The sequence below is a fragment of the Castor canadensis genome, chromosome 8 (assembly GCF_047511655.1).
Source record: "Castor canadensis chromosome 8, mCasCan1.hap1v2, whole genome shotgun sequence".
Taxonomy (NCBI): Eukaryota; Metazoa; Chordata; class Mammalia; order Rodentia; family Castoridae; genus Castor; species Castor canadensis.
This window is the reverse complement of record NC_133393.1, coordinates 86,511,501-86,519,926: the sequence shown is the minus strand read 5'-3', so window position 1 is coordinate 86,519,926 and position 8,426 is coordinate 86,511,501.

The window sequence follows — 8,426 nt, the reverse complement described above, 5'->3', positions numbered from 1 at the left end:
TGCTGCTATGGGGCTGGTGGCATGGTTCAAGTGTTAGAGCACCTGCTTAGCTGGCAAGAGTGAGTTCAACCCCAAGTACCTCCAAAAAAAGAAATAATACTGCTATGAACATTGCTACACAAGTTTTTTTGGGACATACACTTTTTTTTTTTGGTGGGACTGGGGTTTGAACTCAGGGTTTTATACTTATGAAGCAGGCACTCTACCACTTGAGCCACACCTCCAGTCCATTTTGCTCTTGCTAGTTTGGAGATTGGGGGGGGTCTCATGAACTATTTTCAGGGGTTGGCCTCAAAGCATGACCCTCCCAATCTCAGCCTGTCAGGTAGGTAGGATTACAGACATAAACCACCATCACCTCACCCAGCTTAGACATATGCTTTTATTCCTCTTTGGTATATATTTATGCTATAATTTGTATACAGTTTTTCCCCTGTGAATCATATGCTGGAGTTTAACCCCATTGAGAGGGTTTTTTTTGTTTTTGGGAATCGGACCCAAGGCCTCATGCTTGCTAGACAAGCACTGAGCTACATCCCCAGCCCCCTCACTGTGAGGTAGTAAGAGGATAGAAACTATGGTGGGGCCTTTGGAAAGTGATTAGGATTAGATCAGATCATAAGGATGGAGCCTGTGATTGAGCACTGGTGACTATGTTAGAAGACAGACCAGAGCATACACACACACACACACACACACACACACACACACCCCTTATCTCTTGCCATGTGATGCCCTGTATTGCCTGGGGACTCTGCCAGCAAGAAGTCCACCACCAGATGTGAGTCCTTGAGCCTCCAGAACTGTATGCTAAATAATCCTCTTTTCTTTATAAAATTATTCAGACTCAGGATTTTGTTATTGTATCCCAAAAAAAAAAAAGGACAGACATCTGATGTGTGGAATTGTTGAGTCATATGATAACTTTGGGTTTAACCTTCTGAGGCATTGCCAAAGTGGTTTCCAAACTGGCAGCACCATTTTACTTTCTCACCAGCAATAGTTGAAGGCTCCAATTTCTCTACATCCTTGCTATCACATTACCAATAATTTCAATGTATCATCATCTTAATAAATGTTAAGTGACATCTCTATGGTTTGCTTTGCTAATGATTAATGATGTTGAACATCTGTTGGCCATTGAATATCCTTTTTAGATAAATGTCTATTCAAATCTTTTGCCAATTTTTAAATTAGGTTGTCTTTTTATTATTGAGTTATGAGAGTTCTTTATATATTCTGGATACTTAACAGATACATGATTTGCAAATATTTTCTCCCATTCTGTGGGTGTTTTTTTCTTCTTCTTGATAGTTTTGAAGCAAAACAAAGTATTCATTTTTCTTTAGTTGTTTGTGTTTTATATGTAATATTCCTGGAAGTTAAACTATTTGAGGTAGAGGGTTTTTTTAATCACTTTGTGGGGTTTACCTACATTAATAAACATGTTTGCTATTCATTTATTATGAATTAAATAGTAAAGCAATGTTTTTTGCAGTGCTGGAGATTGAATCCAGAACCCCAGGCATGCTAGACAAGTGCTCTACCACCAGCCCATTTATTTTTCTCATAAAACACTGGCCTCAAACTTGGAGATCCTCCTGCCTCAGCCTCCCAAGACGCTGGAAATATAGGCACATGCCACCATAAAGCAAATTTGAAACAGTATCCTACAGATAAACATTCTTTTGGAAATACTGGGATTTGAACCCAAGGCTTCATTCTTGCTAAGCAGGCGCTCTACCACTTGAGCCATTACCCAGGCTGTCTTCAAACTGTGAGCCTCCTGGTCTCTGCCTCCTGAGTAGCTAGAATTATAGATATGAGTCACCAGCACCCAGCAATACATGTTTTGAATATGCATGCAAAATGTTTCATCTCAACTGTGGTTTGTCCCATTTGCTCATTTAGCAGTAGAAATAGAAGCTATGCTTGAAGCTATGCTTGAGGGTTTTGGGTTTTTTTTGTTTTTTTACAAAATGATCTTCAATGCTTTGACAGTCAGGAGGTTTACATATAATTTGTGTCTGTCCTGAAGGGTTCATGTGTTGGAACCTCAGTCTGACTGTGTTAAGATTTGATGAGATGCCAGCCATGATGGTTCATGCCTATAATCCTAGCACTCAGGAGGCAGAGGCAGGAGGATTGTGAATTTGAGGCCAGCCTGGGCTACATAGCAAGATCCTGTCTCAAAAAAAGAAAAAAGAATTGGTGGAACTTTTAAGAGGTGAAGTCTAGTGGGAGGACATTGAGGGTGCTGCCTTCAGAAGGAATTAATGTAGTTTCCTATGGTACCCTGGTTAGTTCTTGTCAGAGGGTTTTTATAAAAGACCAAAGCAAGCATGGCCCTGGAATTGCATTCTTGCTTTCTGTCTCACCTTGGGATCTCTACTTTTGCACACAATCTCATCATATCATATACCATAAGGCTCTCCCTAGAGTTGATCTGATATCAGCACCATGCCCTTGAATCTCCAGAACTGTGGGTTAAATAGACTTCTTTCCTTTATAAAGTACACAGCCTTGAGTATTTTTTTGTAGTGACAAATGTAAACTAATCCAGGTTGAGTTTATGACCTCTCCCCTTGAATCTGGGCAAGTTTGTGACTACTTCAGCTGGCAGACTATAGAACAACTGGTGCTATGTGATGTCCAAGGCTATTCCATAAGAAGCTATGCACTTTCTGGCAAGCCTCTTAGAACCCTTGCTCTTGGGATAGGCCTTTTAGAGTACAGCTGCTGGATTAGGAGCCTGAACCTGAAGAGGGCATGTATGAGTTCTTTGGTTGACAGTTCCAACTGAGTCAAGCTTTGGAGTCATCCTATCCCAGATGCTACATGGCTAAATAAATGAGCCTCCAGATGATTCTAGCCATTGGTGTCTTCCTAGTTGATGTTCTACTGTGCCTGGCTCAAATTTCTATATTATGAGAATCTGTGAGCCAAATTAACTGGTTTGTGTTTTATGCCACCATCTCTTTCTACAAATAATATGAAAGAACAAAACCAACATAAAAATAGGCAAAGAGACCTATAATTCTAGCTACTTGGAGGCTGAGATTGGGAGGATCATGCTTCAAGGCCAGCTCTGGCAAATAGTTCATGCACCACCCCCCCATATCCAAAATAACCAGAGCAAAATGGACTAGAGGTGTGGCTTAAGCAGTAGAGCCCCTGCTTTGCAAGCACCAAGCCTTGAGTTCAAACCCCAGTCCCACCAAAAAAAAAAAAAAAAAGGCAAATTATATAAACAATTCAGTAAGAAGAAAACCCAAATGGACAATAAACAAATGAAAATGTATTCAATCTCAATAATTAGAAAAAAAGCAAATTGAAATAATGATATACCATTTCACATAAGAGTGGAAAAATCAAAAAGTCTGACTATAGTTTTGGTGAGGAGGTGGATAAAACAGGAAAGCATAAACTACTAATGTAATGGAAAATTAGTATAACCACTTGGAAGAACAATTTAACAAGACCTAGCAAAGCTGAAAGTAAGCATAGCTCATAACTCCTAGGTATGTTTTTAGTGAATATGTGTAAAGACTAATACCTAAGGTGGTTCATTGCAGCATTTTTTGAAATAAGAAAATTAAGGACTGGAGTGTGGCTCAAGTGTAGAGTGCTTGCCTAGCAAGCACAAGGCCCTGAGTTCAAACCTTAGTAGAAAGAACAGAAGGAAGGAACAAGAAAAGGAAGGAAGGAAGGAAGAGGGAAGGGAAGGAGAGGAAAAGAAAGATGATATATTTGTATCATTTATCTTAGTCCATTTTCTGTTGACATAACAGAATGCTTGAGACTAGATAATTTATAGAGAAAAGAGGTTTATTCAGTGCCTTTCAAAAGAGCATTAGTTTTGGGGTTTGGGGTATAGTTTAGTGGTAAACTGTGTGTTTAGCATGTGTGAGGTCCTAGGTTCAATCCCCCCAGCACTGAAAAAAATGTATTAGTTTTTTTTTTTAATGAAAGACAGAAGGGAAAAATAGGTCTTTTCCGGGGGTGGTTACCAGTTGGAGGTGGGTAGGCACAAGGAAAGGGGGAATGAGGGTGAATATGATAGATATATGTTGTATCCATATATGAAGATAGAAGAACAAAACCTGTTGAAATTGTTCGAAGAAGGGGGGTGGGGGGAAAGGGGGAGAATGATCGGGGGGGTAAATCTAACTAAAATATATTGTAAGCATATATGTAAATGTCAAAATGTATCCCCTTGTACAACTATTATATTCTAATAAAATTTTTAAATATTAACAAAAACTGTATTAGTTTTTAATTCTGATGAATGCCAATATAACAATTTGTTCTTTTATAGTTTGTGGTTTCAGAATCATAGTAAAGACATTTTGCCTAACCCAGGTCACAGAAAAGAGCACACCGTAGCCTCAAGGAATAGGCTAAGGGCCAGAACCAGAGACTAAACCAGATGGTGGGGGGGTGGGGTGGCAATGATGACAACAACAGTGATGACACCGGGTAAGGAGTTTAGGTGCAGAGAAAGAGACCCAGTAGCAGATAATAAGCAGATGGTGGATTTTCACACCACAGTGTAGTGGATATGGTTGATCAACATTTAGTATCCATTCCCACTTCCTCATATGCTTTCTTAGCTGGAAAGCTAAGAATTATGTTTCTCAAAATAACTTGAAACCAGTCATATGTATTTGGGTCAGATTCAGAGTGCAGAAGTAACACAGAAGTCATCACACTGCTACTCTGACTATTTTGCAAGCAAGTTTGTAGAGATGTGGCATATTTCTATAGCAGCAATCCTGTGACATCTCTAGGCTTTATACATATTCTGAGCTGGCTGCATCAAGTGTAGCAGTGATAATGTCCTGATATAGCTGCTAGGTCTCTCAACTGTAGCTGCAGCCTGCAGTCAGTCATCAGAGGAGACCTTCAGTTGCCTCATCCTGGCTGATGTTAGTAGAAGCAAAGCACTTCTACTATGCTCTGGCCATCATTCCTGGAGTTTCAGCCCAAGCCACTCTAGACTTTCTGAAGAATTTTTAAAACACAATGTTTTTTTGATATCCTTAAAATACTCAGAGGGGTTACTTTTTCTAGCATTGATAGTATCTTGGGAGGATGATAAAGCATAAAAGGCCTCCTACATGGGATAAAGGTGACCATGTAGGAAGTTACTCATTTGTTCCTTGAGCATGTAACAGACATGAAGTGGGTATGATAGCTAGATAACAGGAATATCTATTTGCTCTGAAGGAGCTTATACAATCTGATGATTTCACCGTATGATGACAGAGACATGTTAGGATACAATGTGCTCACAGGGAGTTCTCAACCAGACTTGGTAGAGAAGTCATGGAAGAGGTGACCTTTAAACTTGGTTTTAAAGGACAAATAGGAACCAGCCAGCAGAGAAATGAGCATTCCATCCACAGTACAGCATGTTATTAAGAAAATGGTTAAAATATTTGTATTCACATTTCCCTCCACACCTTCCCAAGAAAGAGACAAGAACAGAAGTCATTTCTATAGGCCTCAGGGAAGCAGCCAGGGATAAGGTAGGGGTTTTCTTGATGGGAGAGGGGCAGGGGTGGAGGCAGCAATTAGACTGTTTTCAGTAAGGAGGTGGAAGCAGCTGCCCAGGAGAGATTAGGCTTCCCTAGAGACTAAGGGGAGGGCATCCTTAAGCTGCCCTCAACTCTTCAATTTTCAACATATCCTCACCTCTTATGAGAGAATTGGAATGACATGAAATTCTGAAACCAAAGCCTGGAGTCAATGGCAGATTAATCATTTTGCTAGATGGTTTTGTTATGTTACATTCTTTTAGTCTACTTACTCATCTATGAAATCAGGATAATAATATCTTCCTCCTATGATGTTGTAAAGGTCAAATCAGATAATGGATATGAAAAAATATTGTAAATTACAACACTGTAAAAACATTCATCACCATTATTATCTAATAGGTAACTAAGTCTGGTTGATCCTCCTGTCCTGATTTGATTCAGGCTTTTCTCCATTCTTATATATGTCATTTCTGTAGACGTTTCTGAATTCTCAAATGCTCCTCCAGGAATCTTTCCAAAGAGTATACTTTAAAACTGTCTAGGACATATAACTATCTACAGAATAAAGTATAAACTCAGCTGAGCACCAGGGTCCCCTTGAACTTGATTTGACCTGCCTTTTTAGCTTTATCTCTTGTCTTCTCACTACACATCCTACACTTTAGCCTCACTAAATTTCTTAGCATTGTTCAAATATCTCACACTCTCATAGTTCATTTTCCCTTTCCCGAATGCCTTTTCCCCTTCCTGGTCACCCTTCCTTCATCACCTTACCCACACCATTCTCACTCATCCTTCGGGCTCATGCATTCACTTCAGCGCTGACTCAAGTGTCATCTTCCCAAAGCCCTCCTCTATAGCTTTGTTCTCAGGCTTCTTAGTAAAAAGTAGCATTTTGTACTCTTCCATTATAACACTTATCACATTGTTTTGTAAATATTACTTTGAGATCCCACTAGATTTCTACCAGATTGCTAGCACCTGGAAGGAAGACACCTATTCATTGTTGTATCTTCCTTACTACTTGAAACAAATGGACCATTTCAGCTTAAGAAAAGGGTTCAGTTGAAAGGTTAGTGCTAGGTGAGGTAAGAAAAGTGGATTGAAGAGGCATTAAGGTTTGGAGATAATAAAGATTCTTGAATATCAGATTAAGAAGTTTTAGTTTTATCCTATAAAATGTAAGAAAGTATTGAAGTTAGGTAAGCAGTGAGCTAACAGTGAAAGCAGTTATCTAATGAACCACTGAAGACCCTAGAATATGTAAATTTGGTGGTTAAGTTTGAGAAACCAAAAGCTAAAACAAAAGGGCAGGGGACTAAGAGAACACAAGGATGAATACACTGATGTGTGCTGACCTATCAAGTTTCTCCTCTTAGATATTATTTGAGCATTCATAATAAATGGCTAATGAATTATTTCCCCTCTTGAAATTTCCCTTTTTGTCTAGTATAAATCTACAGCCTTGTCATAATGACTCTGCCCTGGAAGAGTTCACTAAAGGACCTGGGACAGAGCATGTTTGGGGTAGTGAAAGAGGAAAAGTGAGGATAAAATGTGAGTTGGTTGATTTGTTCAACCAGTTAGTAGAGACTGAGCTTCATGGGGGAGGATTTCAATGGTCTGGGAAGACAGGGATTCCACTTTTTGGTTGTAAACAACAGAAACCCAATGCAGACTGACTTAGAAAAGAGAATTTAGCTGCTGCTGCTGCTGCTGCTTCTTCATCTTCTTCTTATCTTCTTATTTTTGTGGTACTGGGGTTTGAACTCAGGGCCTGGAGCTTGCTAGGCAGGCAAGCCCTTTTTGCTTTAGTTATTTTTCAGGTGGGGTTTCACGTTTTTATCCAGAGCTGGTCTTAGACCATGATCTTTCTACTATGCTTTCTGTGTAGCTGAGATGACAGGTGTGCACCATCATGCCCAGCTTATTGACTAAAATGGGGATCTTGCTAACTTTTTGCAGGGCTGGCCTCAAACTGCAATCCTCCCAATCTCTGCTTCTCAAGTAGCTGGAATTATAGCTACCATGGCCACCTGACAATTTAGTAGCCTGAATAGCATCTACATGCTGATGATTTCCAAATTTATATTGTCATCTTGGATCTTCAGACTTGTGGATAGCTCTACTTGATGTTCAAGAGACAACTCAAACTCACATGATCAAAACTTGTTCCTGATCTCTCTTTCTAACTTCCCTTCACCAAACATACTCTTCCCATTTCAACTGATGAAATCTCTACCCTCCTTGTTGCTCAGGTCACCTGTTCTGGAGTTATCTTTCATTAACTCTCCACATTCAAACTGTCAAGAAATTCCATTGACTCTACTTTCAAATTCATCAAGAATCTGACCATTTCTCTCCACCTGTGCAGCTACTGCCTTGGCCCAAACCACCATCATCTCTCATCTGCTTCTATTTTAATAGTCCGCTAACTGGTTTCCCTGTCCATACCTCTATTTAGCTTGTTTTTAATGCAAGAAACAGAGTGAAACTGATATAAAACATGGGTTAGATTATTTCATCCTTCTGCTAAAGGTCCTCCAATCGCTACCTATCCTTAGAGAAATATCAAATTTCTCTTTGATATTTACAAATATCAAATATCAATAGTCTACAATGCCCTACACAATATGGCTCTTGGTTCTCTTTCTGACTTCGTCTTTCACTTCTTATTGCACTTCAGACCTCTTTGCTGTTTCTCTAACACATCAGGTATAAGTATGCACGGTGTCTCCTCTGTCAAGATAATTCTTCCTCAGCTAGCCACATGACCTTCAGATCTTTACCCAAGTGCAATCTTACTAGCAAGGCCTTCCTTAATCATTCTACTTAACATCTTGACCTCTCTCCCACCTCTCTCCTCTTTCAGTTTTACTTTTA